The sequence below is a fragment of the Aulonocara stuartgranti genome (genome assembly GCF_965226115.1).
Source record: "Aulonocara stuartgranti genome assembly, chromosome: 6".
Classification (NCBI taxonomy): Eukaryota; Metazoa; Chordata; class Actinopteri; order Cichliformes; family Cichlidae; genus Aulonocara; species Aulonocara stuartgranti.
In genome coordinates this window covers 31533888-31559599 of record NC_138944.1, presented here as the reverse complement: position 1 = coordinate 31559599, position 25712 = coordinate 31533888, and the positions used below count along the sequence as shown (strand labels likewise).

At 43.4% G+C, this 25712-nt stretch overlaps 1 protein-coding gene across 3 annotated transcripts in view; it reads left to right on the top strand.

Annotated features, from left to right (window-relative positions):
• The first annotated feature begins 472 nt into the window (after positions 1-472).
• The window catches only part of LOC309707803 (protein ELFN1-like), a 134303-nt gene continuing 109063 nt past the window's right edge, over positions 473-25712 (top strand). For all 3 annotated transcript variants that reach the window (XM_082535350.1, XM_082535347.1, XM_082535348.1), the window contains exon 1: positions 473-776. The gene's annotated coding sequence lies outside the window, so the exon portion shown is untranslated. The remainder of the gene's footprint in view (positions 777-25712) is intronic.

Genomic DNA, 25712 nt, shown 5'->3' with positions numbered 1-25712 from the left:
ATAGTTTCGTGAAGAACTTTCACAGTTTGGGTTTGATAGTGCAGCACTTATACAGCTACAGTATGTCGCTCTCCAAATGGGAAAGCATCTAATCTAAATGACTGTCTGCTGCGCTTGAAGTGCCAAGCAACCCTCTCTCTCTCTCGCTCTCTTGGCTACCGGAACAGCTGGCTGGTGGACGCTTTAGTTCAGAGAAGAAGCGACGGATCGAGGCACATAGCTATAGAAACAGAGGGAGAGCAGAGGAAAGAGAGAGAGAGAGGGAGAGAGAGGTGGAATTCTAACGAATTAATCACCGTCTGTTCCCGTGAGTGTGTGTGTGAGAGAGAGAGAGCGTGAGAGTCAAAGGCAGTGAAATAGAGAGAGAGAGAGAGAGAGAGAGAGAGGAGGGGGAGCGGAGCCTGACGCAGTGTGAGAGGCAGAAACTGAGAGGAGAGAGGCAAAGAACGAGGGAGACAGCAGCGGGCAGGCAGCGCGTCACATCAGGCGCCGTTTTGCATCCAGAAAATCTTGACGCGGGTCAATAACCACATTGACTGATGCCGTGATCGCACGAGCCACTTCCCGGTCACCGCTCTTCACGGAGACCGCAGAGGAGACAAGCTGGGACAAATCAGTACAGACAAAGATAAATACACATATATATAAATATAAATATCCCAGTATCAACAAAACCACACATACTGCCAGAGGCAACGAGGGGACGTTGGTGCCGCGGACACCTGCGAGGCGAAGCTCTTCTTCTTCTTCTTTTTCTACGCTTGCATCTGGAACAGGTAAAGTGAAAAACCATGAGGAGCATGTGTGAACTGCGTGCAGGGCTTTCATGTGCGTTTCATGTGTGTTTCTCGTGATGGCTGGACTCGCATTGCGTAGGCAACTTTGAAATATGTCAAGCGCTCTGGCATTCCTGCGGTTCCGAATTTACCGACACTGAAGCCCGTGTCTAAGAATGTGTGTGTGTGTGTGTGTGTGTGTGTCTCTCTCTCTATGTGTGCGTGTGCACGCGCGCGTGCATTGGTGGTGAACGGGGGGGGGGGGGGGGGGGGATTTGCTGAATGGCTATTCCCAGGCAGCTTGTCTTGACTGTCTTATCTCCATCCTCATGAGTCCATTGATAAATGCGGGCGCAGATACAGTACGTACACCCAGATTTACATTATCAGTCCGGTGGATGCATGCCTGACTGACACCGTGCTCAATTCCGTGCAAGTAATTTCTGTTCAGATTTTGATGCAAGCCTGCTCAGGTTTTGGTAATATTTCTGAGGTGGGGCCACATTTTGCTCACATTTAGCTCGGTCACTTGCTCTTACTGTAGTTTTCGTCCCGGGACGCTCTGTAGTGCCAGAGCCTTCATACCCCTCTGCAGCCCCGTGTTCAGCACCTTGGACAGCGGCTCCACACAAGCCGGGTCGCCGGAGAGAAAAATCCTGCACTCCGAACTCTTTCCCCCCCTCCTCTGTGTTGATGATGTTTTGAAATCGTTATTTCAGCTGTAGATGTCTTACTTTATTCTCAAGCGGAAATAACTTTACACTCATATGATGCCGAAACAGTATTCTCCATAATTTCTGTTTTCCCCCTCTAAACACGCAGAGCACCTTCACCACTGCACTGTAGAAAATCCCACCATAGAAGAAATTGACCATGTGCAGGTGCAGGTGACTAATTAAAGGGGCATTCCTGGGATTTGGTATTATGTTACCTTAAGGTTGGGAGAACATGAGATTGGGTGAAAATTGGGTGTCTGTTGGTTTCCTCCCTTCAGGGGTCACCATAATTTCTCACACCTCAGTCGTTTCTCCACATTTCTCTTCCTTAACAATGGCTTCTTGACAGACAGCCTTCCACTGAGACCTTCTGATGATGCCTCAGTGAACAGTAGATGGATCAACTAAAAGTCCAGATGCATCTCTGAGGTCCTGTGTCAGGCCCTTGTTGGATTTTTCTTTTCCATTTCTTAAGGACACGACTTTCAGATACTGTTCTGTTATAGGTAGTTTTTTAGGCCTGCTACTCCTTTTGTCCTCTACTTGTCCAGTATCCTCAAATCTTTTAAGGACACACTGCACACTATGCCAAGATATGCCAGGTTTTCAACTAAAAGCTCTTTCGAGAATCACCTTGTTGACACAGAAATGCTATTTTATGTCTGCTAATTTTTATATATACATTTTTCCCAACAGGCTGCTAATTCCTCTTTAAGGGTCTCCACAGCAGATCATCTGCCTCCATCTCAACCTGTCCCTACCATCCTCCTCTGTCACACCAGCCCTCTGCATGTCCTCCTTCACTATATCCACAAACCTCCTCTGTGATTTTCCTCTTTTCTCCATCCTCAACTTCCTTTGTCAAGTATATCCACAATCACTCCTTTGCCCATGTCCAAACCATCTCAGCCTTGTGTCCTAACATTGTCTCCAAACTGCTCAACCTGAGCGGTCCCTCTGATGTACTCATTTCTGATTGTGTCCATCCTGATCACTCCCAGTAATCATTTTAGCCTTTTGAACTCTGCCACCCACTCCTCCTCCCATTGTTGTGTCAGCACCACCATCTCACCAAACCATACATCACAGTCGGTCTCACTACCATCTTGTAATCCTTCTCTTTCCCTTTAATTTAGACCAAAATGAGGTCAAAATTAAAGCAGCTTATTACGAATCCCAAACATAATATTGTGTCTCCTAACTAGACCTTTTGTCAAACTTTAGTGTCACCTCCTGAGCTGCATAAGTCATTATTTTTCAGGTTTCATGATCATTGTGACAAATAAATGAAACTTCCTGTGTGAAACCAATGGTGAATCCCTTAAAGGAAAAACTGAATACGAGTAGAGAAACCTAATTAATGATAATTCTTCCTAATAGGGCACCGGGTGGGCTGGACTGACTTAATGAACACTGGATTAACGCGAAGTGTATTCACATGGTTTTCACAGTAACCGGATTTGAACCCTGTTGAATACTTAAAGTAGATTTTTGGGAGACCTTTTGTTACCTCTCATCGCCATCATGCAAACATCACTTCAACAGAGTTTCACACATTCAGAGTGACGAGCAGCAGCGCTGTTTAACACTGGGACTCGTGGTGGCTCCAGACTTTGCTAAATAAGTTTCATTCCTTCCCTCCATGCTTTTATTTGTTTCCACAGCTTTTCCATAAATGAATAAACTGGCTGTGAAGCCATAAACCACACCTTTAAAAACAGCCCTGACGTGTTTTTTATAAACACAGCAGCCCGCTAAGTGCACGCGTGTGAGCCAGAGTCACTCAGCCAGTTAAATTTTGGCTTCTGTGCCTCGTGCCTCCTGCCCACTGCCCCACTATCTCTTGTAACGGATGTTGTTGCCACTTTGTCCCATAGGGCATGGACTACTAACAGAGTTTTTCCACTGACTGACTCCAATTGTTGGCTGAGTGCCACAGAGGGAGAGCAGGAAAGAAAAGGAAGAAGGAAAGATTGATAGAAAGAAAAGAGCGAGAGAGGAGCATGGCCCCACTCCTGGCACCATGAATAGACACGAGGTAGTTCCAGCATTAACAGTTTCAATGACTCAGTTTAGGACATTATGCTTTTGGGATTTTAAAATGGTTGACTGGCTCTTTTTAAGGCCGGAGATCCTCTGTCACAGTGAAGTCTTTACTTATCCTGGGAATTCACTGATAACTATCTTAGAGGTCGCTCATCTTGCTTTCATCCTGCATTAGCACTGCAGTGCTTGCTGCAGCAGTACACTTCTCCAATCAACAGGGACATCCCCCCTTCTCCCCTACAAACCTGTGCTTACCAACCTGCTTTGTTTGGTTGTTAAGACCTAAAAGCTTTGCACGACTAAGCCAAACAACATCTCTTTGCAAGCAGCTCCACAGTGAGAGCATTTTGTGCCAAAGCGGCACAAGTGGGAAAAATCTTGCGACCTTAATGGTTACATTTCTAATAAGACAGGTGGCAACACTAAAAATCAGCCATAATGAGAAGTGACAACTTTAGTGGAGAGGAACTGCCAGGATGTCCGCAGGACTAAATGAATGAAAACTGATGGGCGGTGATGTCTGTACTGCTTTCAGTTGGTGCTCTTAACCTTCTCCTGAAGTTGTAAGACGTTTTTTTCTCTCCATCTCTTGCTGTCTCATTTACTGTAGACCCAAGAGCGAGCTATCCATCCATAGTACAATCCAAGTAACTAGAGGCATGACTGTGGGGCAAGTTCTTCAGGAATAGCGCGGCGATGTAATGGGAGCTCACTCCTCGCTCTCCCATCCACTTATTGCATTTTTTCGCCCCTTTGGCTGTCGCTGCAAGAGAGCAACACAGGGCGTGTATCTGGTGAAATCCCCAGCTTAATTTCAGAATCAACTCTCACCAGTTTTTATTTGTCAAAGCCATCCATATTTCAACAGAAACCAGCTCCCCATATTAAGCATGTTGGTGCAGAGTGCTGGCAGAAGCTCTCGTCATAATGTTGATCTTTGTTGAGAGGGAATACCCCGTCGTGTGGAAGCAAATCCGCTTGCATAGTTAATGTGGCACCTCAGTGCTGACTGGGCCTGAATGTGAATACCTTTTTCCCCTTTACTGCGCTATTACTGCAAAATGTTGTGTTACATTTATTGTTTTTCCTTCTTTTTCTTAATAGAAATACAAGTTGGTTGTACAAAAGTCTTAGATTAGGCTACTTGTGTTGAAAGGGGAAAAACTTAACACCTCCACGCTCATGGAGTCATGCACAACGTGCAGCCACAGCAGCCGTGGCATGCACACGTACTCAGCTGAATGCGAACAATGCATGTGCACAAGAAGGGGAGAGGGACGGGTAGCGCAAATAAACACACGTCTACACACAGAGGTGCACGCGGGCGTGCTACAGACACACACTTCCCAGCAAAGGATGCGCACACTCAGGCGAGCACATGGATTAATAATGTACCATATTCCCTGTAGGAGGCTAGTTAGCATTTCAGGAAGATTGCACAAACACTGGGGAACTGTAATTAGGAAGTTATTGTTACAAGTTGCAACTCTCTGTCTCTCTCCCTTTCTCTCTCTCTCTTCACGACACACACACACACACATACACACACACATTGGTAAGCATATAGGCGCATGCATGAATAAAGAATGCAAATGGTTCAGGTTGGGGTAGAGTATTTCTCAGCAAAAATGAGCAGAAACAACACAGAAAGATTAGATACACTATAAAAATGCAAGAATTTTTGCACAGCAATTTGCAGTTTTTGTAAATGCAGCTGAATATCAATGCTGACGCCTCTAAAATACTACCGGCGACCTACTGTGATTATATTCTATGCTGAAATGCACTTTATTTTATTAGAGTTAGTCTGCTGATGTAGATTACAGTAGGAGTACAATGCCAGTAAGTCTACTGAAATTAACAAGGAATGTTTTTGCAGTTTATGCCACAAGACATGTGCAAAATAAATCAGGGGTGTGACGTTGCCCCAGACAAAACCTGAACAGTGCGTTAAAGCAACACAAAAGTTGTCTAAAAGAAGACTAACGCATTAAAAATACTCCAAAAACCTGCTGCCACAAAAAAGGGGAGCGCACAGTTTCTGTGGTCTGGAGTGTGACTGGAATCCAGCTTGTGGTGCATACAGCATTAAAAAGGTGCGTTTAAAAAAAATTCAGAGTAACATCTCCTTTCGCAAATAGTCCCGCTGTCAGAGAGCGGTAGCTTCAGAAAAAATTCTTCAGAAGTTTTTTGTCTTATTCTATGGTGGATCTCAAATACTGGGCAAGTGAGCCAATCAAATCTGTCTGCATAGATGCAAAGAGAAAATCTTCCTCTAATGTAGCTGTAGCTCTAATGTATAGCCAATTAGCGAGTAAGAAGCTATCCTCTCACAGCTCTGAAGTGGAAGGTGAGCTTTTCATTTTGGTCTGACGAAGGCCGTCAAAGTTTGCCCAACAGCAGCTGCATCCATTTAGGGTCTCGAGTCGCGGTGCATAAAGATTCCTGAGAGCCTGTTTCATTAACCCGGTCGTTACATTTTGAAATGCTGAGACAACCCAAAGCTGACCTCATACCTCATATCCATAGCGTAAATGATGAACGAGGTGCTTAATATCTGCTGACACGTATCTCGCTGTTGCCAGTTTTCCACAACTCGACCTAATCCTGACCTACACTCCCCAGTAAAGCTCTACGTAGCTTCTCCTTTTTCCTGTGTCTGTCCAAACATATTCCCGCTCTTCCCAAATTTACCTCTCATCTCTTCCCATCTATCTATACACATACCATAATGCACACGTCCTATGTGTGTGTGTATGTGTGTATTGAGTCAGCTAGTTTGTATGCCGGTTGCTGCCGTACCACCCCTCTCTAGAAATCAAGGCGAGATTGCTGTGTGTATGAGAGGAGGAGAAGAAGAAAGAGCAGAGAAGGGGGAGGGAAGGTGAAGAGGGTGAGGCGATAGAGACTGAAAAGAGAGATGGAGAGAGGGATAGCGATGCCACGGGGCGAAATGAAAAAGGCAGAGTGGAGAAAAAACCCCAGCAACAAAAGGGTGGAAGAATCGCTCAATAGACATGTTTTCCTCCCATTCTCCTCGTCCTTTTTTCCCTTTTCCCCTCTGCCCTCTGTTCTGCAGACAGAACTGTCGCTGTAGCAGAGGTGGTTTGGAGACTGTGGTCTGGCAGAGACTTGAAAAGCTCTCTGATGCTCTGTGTCTGAGGTGCTCTTCAGGGCTAAGAGGAGAAATCTCTCCGGCTGTCCCATTAACTAGTGGAGGCTGGACCATTGAAATCGTATTACCTTCTCTGACTGAGCAGCACATCGGCTTCCTGACAAAGATCAGATCTGTTGTTAAAACCCCGAGACGCCGGCAGCAGCAGAACAACACTGAGATTTTGTTTTTTGATATGTCCCTCCTCTCTTATCTTTCAGGCATCTCTTCTTTGGCGACAAATTTCTCTAGGGTTTAGGCGTCATTTGTATCCCCCTCCCATTGCTTGAAATGCTCTGAGAGCAGCTTTGAAAGAGGCAATGGTGGAGAAGAATGGTGAAGATGATTAACAGGTAACTTTTACATTTGAGAGTAAGATGATGATTGAATCCCCCCAAAACAATTTTGCTCAGTTTCTAAAAATCCAACCATTTTAACACCTGGAAGCTCTTTTTCAAACCACTTCACGGCGTGCATGGCTGCCCCGGAAACAAGATGTAAAGAACGTACTCAAATAGAAACCCTGAGACACGTCTAACGACTTCTTATTTACAAGGAGCTCATTATCTTTCTGTGAAGTGTGTGCGTGCCCTTAACGACTATTGTTTAATTACAGCTGAGCAATATTATTAGGAGACATCGGGATAGTCAAGCTTAGGGGTTAAAAGCAGAAAGTTTGGGCTTGTTTTTTTTTGTAAAAAAGAATTATAGAAATACAAGTATAAAGGGGAAGTATTCTGTGCCAGCAAGTGGGAAATATTAGCACATCCTTGTGAACTAGCTTGCTACTGACAGCATCCTGTGCTTAATTAATTCTGTTTTTTCTCCCATACTGTTATAATTGGTGGGGTAAGTCTTATTCACATCAGCACAGTCTACAGCACAGTTGGGTCCGAATCCCCCCCCCCGAGACAAAACACTAAATCGGGCACAATCAGCTAACCTCGTAACTCCTCTGCTCACCGTCAACATACATCAGCAGCACATTGAATCCCTGATATGCGTGAGTTGTGTTATCAGGTAAGCTCTTTGTTTCTTTATTTTTCCAGCTTGTGGCAGAAGATCAAAAGAAAGCACTGAATGCACTGAAGAAGCTACTTTGTATGCATTTGTGTTACAAGTGTGAAAGTGGGCATCTACAAAAAGAAAAACAGCATTTCTTATGGTTTCAGTCTGTCAAGTCAAGTCACGTCAAGTCAAGTTTGTTTGTATTGTCCAATATCCTATTCAGTGTCTCAGCGGGCTTTATAGGCTCACAGCAACAACAGCTCAGATCCAGAGCTTTCGAAGAGACAAGGAAATAAAAAAAAGCAAAAAAAACCCCCAAAAACTGTGAGCACACAAAAAATTGAAACTGCTTGAGAGGAAATTCGAAAAGATATTCTCTCCTCTCTGCTGGGAGTATCGAATAACCTCAGATGTGTCAATGATGGAGCAAGACATGGTCTATAATTCCAATGTTTCCACTAGCCTTTAGGTTTGTATAAACTCATGGAGCAGTTTGTGTAACGTTCTCAGGCAGTGGGGAGGACGAGCACAGGACTGAGTGAAAAAGCTCTATGAAATACACAAGTGTTGCCCGTTTCCAAAACCAGAGACCAAATTCAGAATCAGAATCAGAATCAGAATACTTTATTGATCCCTGGGGGAAATTATTTTTTGTTACAGTGCTCCATTTTAAACCAACATTAAGACAAGACAGACAATACGCTAACTAAGAATAGTACAATATATACATATACATACATACATACATAAGTCACTTATAAATAAATAGTTGGAAAAGAAACATGTGTAGCTGTAGCAGCAAACAGTGTGTTAAGTGGATGCGTTGTACAGGGAGATGGCCACAGGCAGGAATGATTTCCTGTGTCGTTCAGTGGTGCTTTTCGGTAATCTCAGTCTCTCACTGAACGAGCTCCTGTGACTGACCAACATGTCATGGAGTGGGTGGGAGGTGTTATCCAACATTGTCTTTATCTTGGACAGCATCCGCCTCTCCGACACCACCTTGAGGGAGTCCAGCTCCATCCCCACAACATTGCTGGCCTTACGGATCAGTTTATTAAGTCTGTTGGCATCTGCGACCCTCAGCCTGCTCCCCCAGCATGCAACAGCATAGAGGATCGCACTGGCCACAACAGACTCATAGAAAATCCTCAGCATTTTCTGGCAGATGTTGAAGGACCTCAGTCGCCTCAAAAAATAGAGACGACTCTGGCCCTTCCTGTAAAGTGCTGTGGTGTTTTTAGCCCAGTCCAGTTTATTGTCAATGTGTACTCCAAGGTATTTATAGTCCTCCACAATGTCAACACTGACCCCCTGGATTGAAACAGGGGTCAAGTGTTTCCTGGTCTTCCTGAAGTCCACGATCAGTTCCTTGGTCTTTGCCACGTTGAGCTGCAGATGATTCTGCTCACACCACGTGACAAAGGAGTCGACCACAGCCCGGTACTCTGTCTCATCATCCCTGCTGATGCATCCAACCACCGCAGAGTCATCAGAAAACTTCTGAAGATGGCAGGTCTCTGTGCAGTGGCTGAAGTCTGTGGTGTAGAGGGTGAAGAGGAAGGGGGAGAGGACAGTCCCCTGTGGTGCCCCTGTGTTGCTAATCACCTTGTCAGACACACACTGTGGGAGACGTACATATTGTGGTCTTCCTGTCAGGTAATCAACAATCCAGGACACCAGAGAAGCATCCACCTGCATCGCTGCTAACTTATCACCCAGGAGGGTCAGCCTGATGGTGTTGAAAGCACTGGAAAAGTCAAAAAACATGACCCTCACAGTGCTCGCCGGCTGGTCCAGATGGGTGTAGACACGATTGAGCAGGTAGATGATGGCGTCCTCTGTTCCGAGACGAGGCTGATAAGCGAACTGAAGGGGATCCAGATGTGGTCTTACTATGGGTCGCAGCTGGTCCAGGATGAGCCTTTCCAGGGTCTTCATGATGTGGGAGGTCAGTGCCACGGGCCTGTAATCCTGGGGGCCACTGGGACGAGGCGTCTTTGGTACAGGGACGAGGCATGATGTCTTCCACATCACCGGGACCCTCTGCAGACTCAGACTCAGCATAAACAGTTTATGAAAGACTCCACACAGCTGGGGGGCACAGGTCTTGAGGACAAGGGGACTCACTCCGTCTGGTCCAGCAGACTTGCCTGAGTGAAGTCTCCTCATTTGCATCTCAACCTGGTATTGAGTGAAGGTGATGGGTGGGGGAGGGGTGTCAGGAATCTCACAGGAGGCAACATGTGAAGAGAGAGGCTGGCACAGTGGTGTGGCTCTGGATTCCAGGCTGACTACAGGTGAGGTTGTGGGGGTGGGAGCAGACACTGTGGTGTCGAATCTATTGAAAAACAGATTCAACTCGTCGGCTCTATTCTCACCTCCCTCAGCTCCCCTGCTGTTGGTTGGCCTGAATCCAGTGATGGTCTTCATGCCCCTCCACACCTCTCTCATGCTGTTCTGCTGGAGTTTCCACTCCAGCTTCCTCCTGTAATTGTCCTTAGCCTCTCTGATCTTGTCCTTTAGTAACACCTGGATCTTCCTCACCTCCTCTTTGTTGCCCCCTCTGAAAGCCCTCTTCTTGTTGTTGAGGAGGGCTTTGATGTCCTTAGTCACCCACGGCTTGTTATTTGGGTAACAATGAACAGTCTGAGCTGGAACAATGGAGTCGGTGCAGAAAGTTATGTAGCCTGTGATACACTCAGTAAGCCCATTGATGTCCTCGGCGTGAGGCTCACAGAGTGTTTCCCAGTCGGTCACCTCGAAACAGCCCTGTAGTTCCGCTATTGCCTCCTCTGACCACCTCCTAACAGTCCTGGTGGTCACAGGTTCCCTCCTCACAATTGGCACATAGCGGGGGGTGAGGTGAATCAGGTTATGATCTGACCTACCAAGTGGGGGGAGGGAGGAGGAGCTGTATGCATCCTTGACGTTAGCATACAGTAAGTCTAAAGTTTTCTCTCCCCTGGTGGGACAGTCCACATATTGTTTGAATGTTGGTAGTGTATTGTCCAGTGATACATGGTTGAAGTCACCCGAGATCACAATAAAGGCACTCGGGTGCTGAGTCTGTAGCCGAGCTATGGCAGAGTGGATAGTGTCACATGCAGCTGTGGGGTTAGCAGAGGGGGAATTCCCTGGGTAAATAATACGGCCTGAGTCCAACAGCACACAGTTCAGTGTCCGGGCAACAAATCCTTTCTTTGATTGTTATGTTGGCAGGGTTACACCACCGGTTGTTAACTAAAACAGCAAGCCCACCTCCTTTACGCTTACCGCTAGCGATGCTGTCCCTGTCCGCCCGAACAGTGTGGAAGCCTTCCACGGAAGCATTCTCATCGGGAATGTCCTGGTGCAGCCATGATTCGGTGAAACACATCAGGCTACACTCTCGGTATTCCCTCTGACTCCGTACCAGTGCTGAGAGCTCGTCGATTTTACTTGCCAACGATCGCACATTTCCCATCACGATAGACGGCAGACACGGTTTAAACCTCCTCCTCGCTTCGAGCCTCCGCTGTCTCACCGTCACCTTTTTTCTTCTCTTCTGTCCTTGACCTCTGCATCCCCGATGTGTTTTCCTCCAAATTTCAGCTGGTACTTCTGCGGGCCTGGCCAGCGAACCGGCCGGCATCAGGGCGATCAGCTGATCTCTGGAGTAAACAGTCCGTGCGTGTAGGAGATGTGCCGCGGTCCCGTTCCTTGATAAAAGTAACAGTTCCACGGCCACCAGAAGAACAAAAACTCTCTCAATCCACATGATTGAGTAAGAGATAGAAAACGGAGGAAAATACAAGTCAGAAAAAAAAGAATACGTAAGAAAAAAGAGCTAAACTAAGAGAAAAGCAGGAGCGACTGTAACAGGCTGCACGCTGGTTGGCGCATGCGCACTACTCCATTCAAATTCAAGCTAATACTGGATGTTTTCACCATTCGAAGTGGAATCCTCGTGTTTTTATCAAAACATCTTAAAAATATATAAAGTAGGATAGTTAAAATAATTCAGCAATGCATAACTTGTGAGGTTTTCGAGAAAGGTATAGCTGAAGAAGTCAAACATCAAAAAAGACACATGAATGTACATTCACTGGCCACTTGATTAGGTTCAGCTTACTCTTACCGCCTTGAACCTCTTTTGTCTTCAGGCATATATTTAACAAGGTTCTGGAAACATTCCTCAGAGAATTTGGTCCATATTGGTAAAAAAAATGGTAAATGGCCTGTATTTATATAGCGCTTTTCTAGTCCCTAAGGACCCCAAAGCGCTTTACACAACCTGTCATCCACCCATTCACACACTGGTGATGGCAAGCTACATTGGAGCCACCGCCACCCTGGGGTGCACTGACAGAGGCGAGGCTGCCGGACACTGGCGTCACCGGGCCCTCTGACCACCTCCAGTAGGCAACGGGTGAAGTGTCTTGCCCGAGGACACAACGACCGAGACTGTCCAAGCTGAGGCTCGAACCAGCATTACAAGGCGAACTCCCAACTCTTGAGCCACGATCGACCAATATTGAGATGTTGGCATCATTTGTTGGTCACACATCCATGATGTGAATCTCCTGCTCCATCGCATCCCAAAGATGCTCTGCTGGATTAAGATTTGTTGACTGTGAAGACCACCTGAGTACAGGAAACTCAATGTCATGTTTAAGAAACCAGTCTGAGATGATCTGAGCTTTGTGACATGGTGTGAGATCCTGGTGGAAGTAGCAATCAGAAGATGGGCGCACTGTAGTCATAAAGGGATGGACATGGTCAGGAACATTACTCAGGTAGGCTGTGGTTTTTGAATGATGTCTTGCACCAAGGAAATATCCCCAGCACTATTACAACGCCAGCCTGAAATACTGATGGTTTTGATTTTTGAAACCAAATTCTAATACTACCATCACAACTTCAGCAGAAACTGAGACATCACATCAGGTTTTTCCGATCTTCTATTATCCACCTTTGGTCTCAATTTCCTGTTCTTAGCTGTCAGGAGATGAATCCAGTGTGGTCTTCTGCTTGTAGCACAACACAAGGAGGTCTGACATCGTACATTCGGTAACGAGTGGTTATTTGAACTACTTTTGCCTTCATACCAGTTCAAAAAAGCCTGGCCATCCTTCTCTGACATCAACAAGACATTTTCTCTCAGAGAACTGCTGCTCACTGGATAGTTTCTCTTCTTTTGAACCACACTCTGTAAACTCTGCTGATGGTTTTTGTGGGAAAATCCCAGTAGTCCAGCCTGTTAGCCTGCCTGCAGTTGGTGTAGGCAGGCTTTAAAAAAAGCTAAAGCTGCAACCTACTTTCACCCAAGGTCCTCTTTTTTCATGTGGCAATTTAATCGTACCATGTCATGTCAGTTGTCACTGGTGCATACTGTGCTTTGTGCAGGGGTCTCTTTAGCCAAGACATCATTAAAGTTAAATGGATCAATAAAATGAATGACTATTTCCTTAATCAGATCCACTATGACAGTCTTGGATGGCTGAAACAACTTCTCAGTTTTCAGCCACTCGCTCTGTGTTAAATAGTTTATGGTTATGATTTGTACTTTTTCAAGTTACAGTTTTTTTCAATCGCTAACAAGCGCCTACCCATACTTCAGATACTTTTTCTAAACTCTTAACACAGACTCACACCTACAAAACACAATTGGCCAAATGGATAATTTTCTTCTCAAAAATACATTTTGTTAAATATATACTAACTCTTCATTTCAAAATAGAACACATCTTTCTCTGCACACACTAACTGTACAAAAACACTATAAATCTGACTCAAAATGAAATTAGTCTGTCAAAGAATAACACTTGTTTTCACTTCACAAGGTACATGCAGTCAATCAAAGTACACCAGGTTTCAAAATACTGGCTATTATTGACATTACAAAAACTGCATAGACTTTTATGTTTCAGTTTTACAGGTATTTGCATGCGAAACATGCAATCCACCATTTTGACACCAGAAATGTCTTGGTTGGTAACTGTATGTCCACATGTACAGTAATGTTCACATTCAAAAGCATTCCAGTAAAAAGCAAACAAGTTTTTGTTTCTTTACTGTTTACCACAGGAGGTACAGTAGAAACACAGTATGATAGGACAGAGAAAGTTTTACAGTATTGCTTACAGTGAACAAAATATCCATGAAACACACAAGAGCATTCTGAACAAAAAAACAACAGCAAAAAGCCAAGATCAAAAGGGGGGGAGGGGGGCTAAAAAAAGGCAAAAACTTTGCATCTAATCTCTGCGATCTTCAGGGTTAGGCCACATGTTTTCATCAACATCACATCTGATGTTATCCAAGTCGATGCACCTGGGATAGAATCGCCTGGTATGTCGGATCCACCCTTGGCAATCGTCAACTGTGATGTCCCTGGAGCCAGCATCCATGGCTTCGAGGAGGGACATCTGGTCATGTGGCTGATGGTCATAAACCTTCCACCTCCATGCAGAAAAGAACTCCTCTATGGGGTTGAGGAAAGGTGAATAGGGTGGAAGGAAGAGACTTACCAGTCTTGGGTGGACTTCAAACCATGTTGTTATTGCTTGCGAGTGATGGAAAGCCACATTGTCCCAGGTAATTACAAAGGTCCTCATGTTTTCACCCTCCTGACCCTGCTCTGGAACCAGGCGCTGGTGGAGATCATTGAGAAAGGCAAGCAAGCGCTCTGTATTATAGGGTCCAACCTGACATCTGTGAAGGAGTAATCCTGCATTTGCAATTGCTGCACACATGGTAATGTTTGCCCCTCTCTGTCCTGGCACATCAACTGTGGCCCTTTTTCCAATTACATTTCGTCCACGTCGACGCCTTTTGGCCAGATTGAATCCTGCCTCATCGATGTATATGAATTTATGAGGGGCCTGGTTGGCCTCCAATTCCATAACTCTCTGAAACAAAGTTTATGTAAGTCATGTTATTACTGTATACCATACTGTACTGTAACCTAGTATTGTGTAGGTTACCTACTTGCAAAGTGCAAAGCTTATAGAACTGGACATTGGATTGAATATACACTATACCTGGACATATTGTCGTCGTAGCTCCTTGACCCTCTCACTGTTCCTCTCAAAGGGAACAGCGTAGAGCTGCTTCATCCGCACTCTGTGTTTGGACAATGTCCGCGTAATGGTTGTGAGGCTGATTCTATCGATATTGTCAAATATCTCATGGTCCGCCACAATTCTAGTTTGACTTTCACGCAGTTTTATTGCATTATTTGCAGTAACCATTTCTACAATGGCAAGCTCCTGATCATTACTGAGGAGCTTTCCTCTTCCCCCAGAGGGTGGAAGACATTGCATTCTTTAGAAAGACAAAAAATTCAACATATGCATTACTGTATGACCATATTGACATGTCAAGTGAGAATAGAAACAATCCATGTAAAATGCAATACTTACCTGTTGGTTTGTTGAAAGATGCGTATAATGGAGGCAACTGTTGACCGCCTCAAATTGGGCTGCACTCTTTCACCAGCCTCTCTTAGTGAAAGACCATGGTTGATTACATGGTCAATGATAGTGGCACGAATTTCATCACTGACTACTGTTCTTGCAGCCCTTGGAATGCCACCACCACGCATTCTTACACCTCTACCTTGCCCTCTCCTTGGGCCTGCTCTTCTCCCTGGGCCCCTTGCTCTTACTCTTCCTCGACCAGACATTACAGTGTTTGTCTTTTTTTTGTTTCCAAAAACATCACTCCTCAAGGTCTTGCCTTATAAACCCCACTGAGTCTAAGCCAGAATGGAAGAAGCTGTCGTTGGCCCAATTTACCCAACATAAATCAGCTGTGTGTCAATTATTCAATTGTTTGTTTATTATCAGCTGAGATATATTTTTGATATTGATATTGTTTTTGTACTGATATCATTGCAGAAGCAGAGGTTTTTATACTGTATCTACGGTTTGGAATATTGTTTTTGCTATTGTGGGATGTTGTGTGTTAACATTCGTAAATACTACAAAAACAGTCCATAATTTTGTTGGGAGGTATAGCTTGTCTGTTAAGAAAATGTAAGCATTGTGGAAATGTGTTCACTGACTGCATATTGGGTGAACACGACATGAAATGTAAGAATGGTATGGCCACAACAGACCGATGCTGTGCTAATTGTGTTTAGAGTTTTGCAAATGTGACAACTGTTTGGACAAACGCTTGTTAGCGACTGGAAAAAACTGTAATTGATCCCGTGTTTCCATGACTTGTCCTTGTTCCTGTTTTCGATTTTTAAAAATCTTCTTTGTTCAATTTAGCACTCCAGCTATTTACAAGCTTTGTGAAATCATCCAGTTGGCAATCACAGCAGAGGCTAAACCATACAAACCCTTTGTCAATTAGCGCGCTGCAACACCGGGGGGAAATACCAGCGCTTGGCAGGCAAATGTGTGTTTGGTGTGTGTGTGTGTGTTTATTAATGTGTCTGTTTTGTGTGAATTACTAAGTGACTGAGTGAACGAGTGGGCAGACTAAGTGTTTGAAGGAGGTCAGAGGTCGTGTGTGTATGTTTATGTCAATTTGGGTGGATAGCACACATGCATATGTGTGTGTAGGCAGCAAATGCTGCCGGAAAATGCGTGTGTGTTTCCGAGTGTGCGCCGAGACAAACTAAATATCACTCCTTGTATAATCCTTTAATTTCCCAGAGCGTTGTGCATTTTATCCAGTTTTTGTAGCCAGCTTGAAGACACACAGAAGTGTGCTGAGAGTCTGTATTTTTCATATGAAAGAAACTATACTGTGGTGGGGCTTGCTAATTTCTTGTTTTTGATTTATGTATGTTATGTTTTGTTTTACTTCATATGTTTATATGTTTCATATGTTGTTTGTTTAATTTAAGACAAAAAAAATTAAATGAATGAGAGGTAAAACTTGAGGGGGTAGGGACAAATAAGTAAATACTTCAGCCTACTCCTTTTCAAACAAATAATGGAATGATATTTTGTAATGATTGTGAAGGCACATGTTTGAAATGTTTGAAATAAAAATGAACTGAACTGAACTGAACTGAACTGAGTGTGCGTGTACGTGTGTGTGTACGTGTGTGTGTACGTGTGTGTGTACGCGTGCGTGTGTGCGCGTGCACTATGTGTCGGACAGCCGAACCAAAGAAAAGAAAGAGAAACATGAGCACGGCATTGATATCTGTCAGCTGCTGGCAGTTTGTACTGCATGTTGGAAGTGTGACATGCTCTGTATTGAGGCATATGCTGGGTGTTAAATGTGTGAGTGAAGGCAGTGTAAGGTGTATATGATTTATAATGGCTGTCTGCGCTCAGCCTATGATTTTCTCCTTCTGTCTGTCGCTTTTTCTGTTTCCCGGGCATTGTGTTGTGATGTGACATGTTGTCTTCTAGCTTCTGCAGATTGGTTTTGTTTGAGGAGCCTTGCACAAAATGTTAAGAGTCGGCTCTTTATTTCAGCTTGTCTCGGGCGGTAAAAACATGCTGTTCAGAGTCATGAGTGCTAAAAAGGGAGCTGTCCGGTCTCGGGCTACAACTGATGATTGTTTTTCTTTAGAGTGAATCCTCCAATTATTTTCGATCGATGTTTATGAAACCACAAACAAGGACTTTAAAAAAGTTCATCACCTTTTTTTTTTTCCAAAGGGACCAACAAAAAGAAGCAATTCTTCCACTGGAGAAGCTCGAATCAGGAGTGTATGTTTGTTAATAAAGAATGACTTGTGATTAACTTGTCATTGACCCCACTAATGGATTAAATGACTGTATAACTGATTTGAGATTTTTGGGTTACGTTACTGTGCAAAAGTCTTAAGCCAACCCACATATCTTTATATTGTACTTACTTTTATATTATGCTTAATTTTCAACGTTTTGCTTTGGTACCTGGCTGCTTGTTCGATCATTTGCAGTTCAATCCTTTTCATTTTTTCATTTTTTCAGAGGAATGTTTTTTAGTTTAACTGTTTGACACTGATCTATGGCTCATTCAAGAATAAGGAAAGCACCTAACTCAAGAGATAAACCAGACGACTGAGCAAAGAACCAATTTTATTACCAGCAGCCTGTCACAAAAACTAACTTTTAGCATTGCTTTAGCTGAAGCTATGAAAAATGTCAAAGATGCCCCAGATTAACAGGCATAAAATAGTATTAATAGACCGATGAGGTGATTTTCAAAGAGCTATTAGCTGAAACTGGACAAGTAGAGGACAAATGAAGAAGGCCTTAAAAAATTATCGTCAGCAGATGAAATGTATCTTAAAGTCATGTCCTTAAGAAAGAGAAGGAAAAATCCAGCAAATATCTGACACAGACCCTGAGAGATGCATCTGGCTCTCAAGCTGATCATTGAAGCCTCATCAAAAAAGGAAACAAAGCCATTTTTAAGGAAGTGCTGAAATTATGCCAAATTATACAGGAACTGAACTGAGAATCTGGGGCAACAGATCTTGGAGAGTGATGAATCAAAAAATAGAATTTTTGGTCAATATGCAAGTAGAGGGTCAGGAGAGAGCAGTGAGTGAGGGTAACAGCTGGGAAACTGAGAGAAATGCTTAGTTATGCCATATCAGACAAGAACTGGACAGAAAATCATTTATGGAGCGACGAATCCAAACGTGTAAGATTGTTCAAATCAGCAATATGTATGAAGGAGGTCAGGCAAAACTGAGGGCATTATGAACGCAGGAAAGTACCGTCAAATTTTGATCCACTGTGTAACACTATCAGGAAAATGTCTGACGGGCAACAGCTTCATTTTTAAGCATGACAATGATCCCAGACACACTGTCAGTGCAGTAAAAACATACCTGGATAGAAAGGGAAGAGAACAAAAGCAGCCAGCATCCAAAGAAGAGCTTTGAATGTCCTTCAAGAAGCCTGGAGAGCTATTCCTGAAGACCACTTAAAGAAATGACTAAGAGAGTTCGGGCTGTGCTGAAGAATAAAGGTGATCACACCAAATATTGACTTTCAAACTTGTTAGAAACGTACAAGCTCTGTTTGTGCCTCAGATACTGTATTTCCATGTATGTTTGCATGCTTTAATAAATCACTCTACCTATTGTCAATTTTTTATACAATATAAAGAAATGAGGGGTGATTAAAAACATCTGGACAACAGCCAGTAGTAGATCCAGTAACTGAGAGATGGGGTACATCCTGTAAGCCACAAACGGCAACATGAAAGTAATTTTTTTATTACCGCAAATGCTTAATTAAAGCTCAGATTGCTGCATAACGTTTTCTGTTGTGTCACGCATTAAATAAAAAGGTTGTAACTACAGTCATGTGTCTAAAATATTGTTAAAAATAATTTGAAGCTGACAGGAGATTCAGCTGCTTCTGTGCAAGAATGACAAAATGCACCTACCAGCACTTCCAAAGTGCACTAATTAACGCATCAGATCTTATTTGTTTTAATTGTTCAGAAACCAAAGTGTACAAACACCTCACAACCACACTGTGATAACAAGATCCCTCCGAATTTTAAAGTACAATGAGTCGTGAGCTTCACGTGTGCTCGCGGCTCGATTTTGTTTCTTCTGGACAGAATAAGGCTCGTTTTCCCCATTTTTCTAGTAATGGCTTCATATACCTTACAGACATGAGAATGATACTGATCCTCTCATCTATGAAAGCAATTAAGTGCATTTTCCAAAGTGTCAAATTATTCCCTCAAGCAATCGCAAATTATATTTAATCTCTACCATCAGTTTGACTTTGGAAGTAATGCATAGTTAAACACTTTAAACATTTCTTTAATCTTTAAAAGTAAGGTAACTTTATCTTTTACTTTTCTTCAAAGTTTTTATTTTTTAAGGGAACTGAAAACACACGCTGAGCATGAAATGCTTCACAGGGCAGGCGACATCCTGAGATGGTGAAAACAGTGTGAAAAGAAATTAAGAAAGGCAAAAGCAAAGAAAAATCTTTGTGAATGTATCACAATGGCTCAGTGTTAGATGCACTCCCATCCTTATTTCTCCATCCCCTTAGATCTCCCACAGACATCTATTACCATGACAACACCGAGAATCCTGGGTAACGACAAACAAGCGGCGCTGTCAACCGCTCAGGACTGTTCAAGTGTTCAAGTGCTTCAGAGCTGCAGCAGGCGATGCTTCGCTCTGTGACACAGGGAAACTTAACCTTTCCCTTTTAATGACTTGTCAGTTTAAGCGACAGCAGAAATGTGTTTAAATCAGCTCGATTTAACAGCATAATCTCACGACATGCCCCTTTTCTATGAGGCCTTCCTCCTTCGGGGACTTTTTGGGAACAGTTCCCATCAGCATTACACAGGTGCGCTGCACCAGATGCCAAGATGCTACAAGTGAGAGTAAAGTTTTTTGGCTCATAAATCACTTATTCAATCAAAAAATAAATCTGAAATCATATTAGGAGTGAAAGGTCAGGGCTGTCCTTAAACTGCAGTTAAAATAATCTCATCACAAAGTCCATCCACTTCCTGTTCTGGGCATTCAGTCATTTTACAAGCAGGGCTGGTTCTTGCCTTGGTGACATCACCCACTGGTCTCTCAAGTCCCAGTGGATGCATCAGAGGCAACTGCGTGCAGACTGAAGTACACAGGGCATCAAACCACTAAATTGGCAGACAACCCACTCTTCCGGGAGTGGAGCTATTTGCCCGTCACTGCCATGAGTGGGATTTAACATCATTGTAAAGCTGTTGCTATGAGAGGCATATTTTCAACCCCCAGCACCTGCTTTCTTTTGGCACCACTAATCCACAACTACTGAGCTGAGCGTTGGAAAAACCCTAACGTCAAAGTTTGTTTTAGTGCCTTCTGTCTAGAATTTCACAATACAAGTTAGAGAAATATAGCACCATATCAGTGTCAGGATCCCGTCTGCCTGCTCTTCTTCATGTCCTCTGGTTAGAGTGGCACTGTAGCCTACAGTACAGTTAACCAGGCAGTGTCACCTAGCAACAAGTGTGTACATGCTCATGCTTTTATATGAAACATGTTTACAGCTCGTTTTTTTTTTTTTTTAATCATTTTGTTTCTTCTTCTTCTTATTAGACGTTATGTGTAACATATCAGGAAACAATTAGAATTACAAGTGATGCATATTTATAGTTTGTGATGACTGTTGATCTGGTCATGGTGTGCCCAGGCTTTTACCCTTTGACAGCTGGGACAGGCTACAGCCCCCTCACCCCCAACCCGCTGCCATTTTCACAGTAGGCCTCTATTCAAAGCTGAGGACATGAAGAACAGCAGGCAGGTGGTTTGAAAGTAGGTGCCAGATCAGAATCGCCTGCTTCCCAATGAAAGCTGAGCCGGGTCCTGTGTTTAAAAATATATTTAAAAAAACAGGAAAATAACTAGTTAACACTCATTAAATTTGCACTGAATAATCAAGACTGTGATTGTGAGCCACTGCCACTCCTGTGTGCTGAGGCTGCCTTCCTCATGAATATTTCTGACATCAAAAAGCACAGCAGGCTTATTTAAAAGCATTTCAGCGTCTTAAAAAACCAGCAGCGCTCCAGAGATTTATTTAGATGTTCTTTCTAAAAGGCCTAAAATGTACATATTTAGTAAGGCAAAGAGTAACTGCAGAGAGCGAGAATGGTGCTCAGATTTTATCTCCACCGTGCACACAAAAATACAGATGCTGTTTTAGCTGAGCTTCCTGATAAAATCAGAGTAGCATATCATAGAGCGTGAGGCACTCACACACACACACACACACACACACACACACACACACACACACACACACACACACACACACACACACACACTGGTGCACACACACGGCAGCTGCATGGTGATGTCAGGAACAAAGTCACATCATCTTGGAGAGAAAACAGGCCAGAATCTCATCACAGCTTCCTGAAATGAGATTACCACCACAGCCTTGCTTTTATATAGAAGTCAATATATCATTCATTCCTCCCTGCCTCCTTCCCCTACAAATTGCATTAAATCCCACATGCGTCCCTTAGAATCAAGACTGGATTTCTGGGTGGGGTGTTCAAGCAAGAGCTGGAGAGAGAAAGAAGGGAGAGCGCGAGTGAGAGAAAGAGAGATGCGAGTGGTGGGGACTTTAGAGAGCAGAGCCTCTTTGTGCGTCACTCAGAGCGAGCTCAGTCAAGGACACATTGAGACGTGTAAACTGAAAATATCACACACGGGAGGTTGTATCTGTTGTGTGTCTGCGTCTGTATGCGTGTCACACGGAGTTGGATGCACCATTATGTCTTTGAACACACGGGCTGAACGCAGTTAGGCTTTTGTGAGAAAAGCTGCTGCTCTCACATGCCTGCACTCACACTGGCTGCTGCTACAGGATACAACCAAAAGTATGTGGACACGTTTCAGTTATTTGCAGGTGGCGCAATATTTGGAACTGAGGTGACAAGATCCCCTGCTATTGCTTGCACTGGCAATAAGTCATCACACATTCAAATATACACATGTACATATGCATCTGGAAACTCACTCAAGAGCACAGCGTTTTATTTGCCTCTAACATACACTCTGAGCCATAATCATAAAACATCAAAAAATCGACATCGACGAAATGTAGGATCGATGACAAGGAAGACAAGGATCTTTACATCAGAGATGAGATGTAGTTGGGAGTCATGCTTATTAGATGCACAGCCACCCCGCATTTCTTTATATTTTGCTAAGACGATAGGAAATTTATTGAAACGTGCAAACTTATAATGGAAATACAGTTTATATGCAAACAAAAGGAGTATTTAAAATTCTAATGAGTTTATTCTTCAATACAGCCTGAAGGCAGCTTTCTTGTCATTTCTTTAAGCGGTCTTCACGAATACTTCTCCAGGCTTCTTGAAGGACATTCAAAGCTCTTCTTTGCATGTTGGCTGCCTTTTGTTCTCTTCTCTGTCAATATGATCCCATACTGCTTCAGCAATGTTGAGGTCCAGTCCTCTGGGGAGCCAAATCCATGACTGATAATGTTCCACTGTGTGTTTTTCTATCCAGGTATCTTTTTTTCCTAGTATTACACAGTGAATCAAAATTTGATGATACTTTCCTGTGTTCATAATTCCCTCAGTTTTGCCTGACCTCCTTCATACATATTGCTGATTTGAACAAACTTAAACATTCAGATTCATCCCTCCATAAATGATTCGCAGTCCAGTTCTTGTCTCATATGTCATAACTAAGCATTTCTCTCAGTTTCCCGTCCTTAAGAATGATTTCTTGACAGCCACCCCTCCACTGAGACCATTTCTGATGAAGCTTCTGTAAACAGCAGACGGATCAAGTGAAGGGCCAGATGCTGCTGCTGGCGAAGCTGCTGAAGTTACTGTTAATCTGCTGTAGATATATTTTGTTCTTCTTTTGTCCTTCACATGTTTGGTTTTTGGCAAGTTTCTAGCAAATAGCTCTCTGGGAATCACCTCGCTAGCAAAATGCATGTTAATCTGTGCTATTGGCATTTTTAGTAGATTCTACTAAATAAATTGGAACAAATTATATGTTTTTTGGAACAGGCTGCAAGGTACAATTTAAAACTGGTTCTTTGCTAAGTGGTTTGCTTTGTGTAGACACAATACTGGATCATGAGGACTGAACTGAAAATAAGTGAAAAGCAGCCAACGTTGAAAGAAAAACTTATATTGCTCCTTAAAAAATACAAGCATGCCTGGCTCTTTGTAAGCATAATATAAGGATATGTGGTCTGGCTCAAGACTTTTGCACAACAACGTCAACCAAAAATCTGTGCAAAACAATCTAATGTATATACAATTGGGAACTTTCAGGCTTTCACTGTAAATTTGTTTACTAAGCTCTAGTTTTAGTGAGGAAACACTGTTTCCTGTGTGACTACAGCGCTTTGGAAGATACTCATTACTACACTCGTGATTGGGCCAAGTTGTGCTGTTGAGGCGGGATTTTCTGGAATAAGTCCCCATCTCTAATAATAGAATTAGAATAGAAAGATCTCCATTTGGACAGTGTAAACAGGAGGAGCGCATTGTGCACAGCGTACATACAAGCACGTGAGGCATGCTCGTATGTAATAAACAGTTTCAGTTTATTGAAAAATCTCCAAAGTAGACTGGCCTGTTTCTTCTTCATCAGTCTACTAAGGCTCTTATACCTGAATAAAAGCTAATCCCTGCAGCCATAATTCATTATCTTGTGGACAACATACAAAGCAGTGATCTGTCCATATATTTCTGGTCATGTGGTACATTTTATTCCTCTCTTTTTTTTTCTGGGCAAAATTAGGCCACAGATTAAAGTCAAATATGATTATCATAGGAAATAAAGCACAGAAGAGCAACCCCCACAACTATACAGACACACAGCTCATTGCTTCCAGCCACCGAGAACATTTCCCCACAGGAAGAAACAGAAAAAGTCCACTGTCCTTACACTGTACCTCATCACAGAGCAGTGTGACTCACCCACCCTTCTCTTCCCTCTCTCGTCTACAGTTGCCAACTCAGCTATTTAGCTCACGCCTGCCCTCTCTGACCATGCACGGGCTCACTCCTCTCTTCTCTCTCCGCTGGTTTTTTGCAGCACTACAACTCTTAGCGAAACTGCTCACGCACACGAACACATATGTGCCCCACTGCCTGCACTGCATTGCACCGCGCTGCACACATGCATGCACGCACACACACACACGCGCATGCATTTCAGGCACTTTATATAGTTAAGATGCAAATGTAACATAAAGGAGTGTCTCGATCAGCAAAAGGTCCCGCAGCCAATCACAGTAATGAGATCCTTGGGGATGTGTGTGTTTAGGTGTTTAGTTGCGTACGACTGCGCTTTACCGTGTGCGTTTGTGCGCTCATGTGTGCCCTGTCTGTTTGAATGGGGCGCTCTGTAATGGCTGAACAGTTGACTACTGTCACTCTGTCCACGTTTTCTACAATTAGAACTGAGTGGCTGTCAGAATATTTGGCTCCTCTTCTTCCATCCTCAAAGCCCTTTGATGTGTGAAGCCAGCAGCTGTGTATCAACGGGCCTCTTGCCAATCAGAAGGCCAACTAGGACTCCTTATATTTTAGCCTAATGGTGCAAAACACTGGACTCTTTGATTTAAGTGACATGATCATTTTGCGTTTGAAGACGATAACGTGGAACAGAAAGTGAACTCTATTGTGCTTTTTGAAGACTCTGAGTAGTAGTACATGCATCACATCTAGAGCTAACACACACACACAAATATATACAGCGATCTGAAAGCTAGGACCTCTCTGTATGTGTATACAGAAGCAATACAATAGTAATTTATGCATGCTGCCACCAAAGTTACTGTAAATTAATATCTGGGCCCTAAATTAATAAAAATTAACTGGCAAAGCAACAAAGTGCAAGTGTGGAAAACATCCACAAGAATAAACTGAGCTTAGCTTGATACACTGGGCGAGTTAATGAAAGATGGCTCATGGTTAAATTAAGATGCGATTCACACAAGAGAATCGACAGGTCTTTAAATTTGTTGATTTGCAGTTAACACATTCTTTTGGGAAGTGTAAGGTTGCTGGTTCGATTCCAGCCGGAGAAACAAACCGTTCTTTTGGGTTTCATCAGCGTCTGCCAAATCAAACCAGCTTACCTGCTGTGGCAAAACCCTTGTGACAAGGGAGCAGCTGAAAGTAGCTTTGATGATTTAAGTAAAGGAAAACTTGAGCTGGAACAATGTCACATCCCTTCAAATAACACTTCACTGTGATGTTTTTCTAGCTTAAAAAGGAAACGCACAAGGTCATCAACAAATTAGTGATTAGCTTGTAAGACAAGATGCACTTCACGTAGGTGCCTGATTCCCTGATTGATTGAAGAAAATTGTCACATATTTCCTCTAGAGTTTGCAGGAGCAATCAGGACCGTCCCCTGCTAAGTTGGCTCTCCACTCTAACGCGGTTGTAAGTGAAAAAGTTTGCCGTGACTTCCCAGTGAAATGGATGAAGAATTTAAACATGAAAAACAAAGAAAATGAAAAGAAATCTGATAACATTCTTACACAATGAAGACACCTCAGACCTACTTTGGTAAATTTCCAG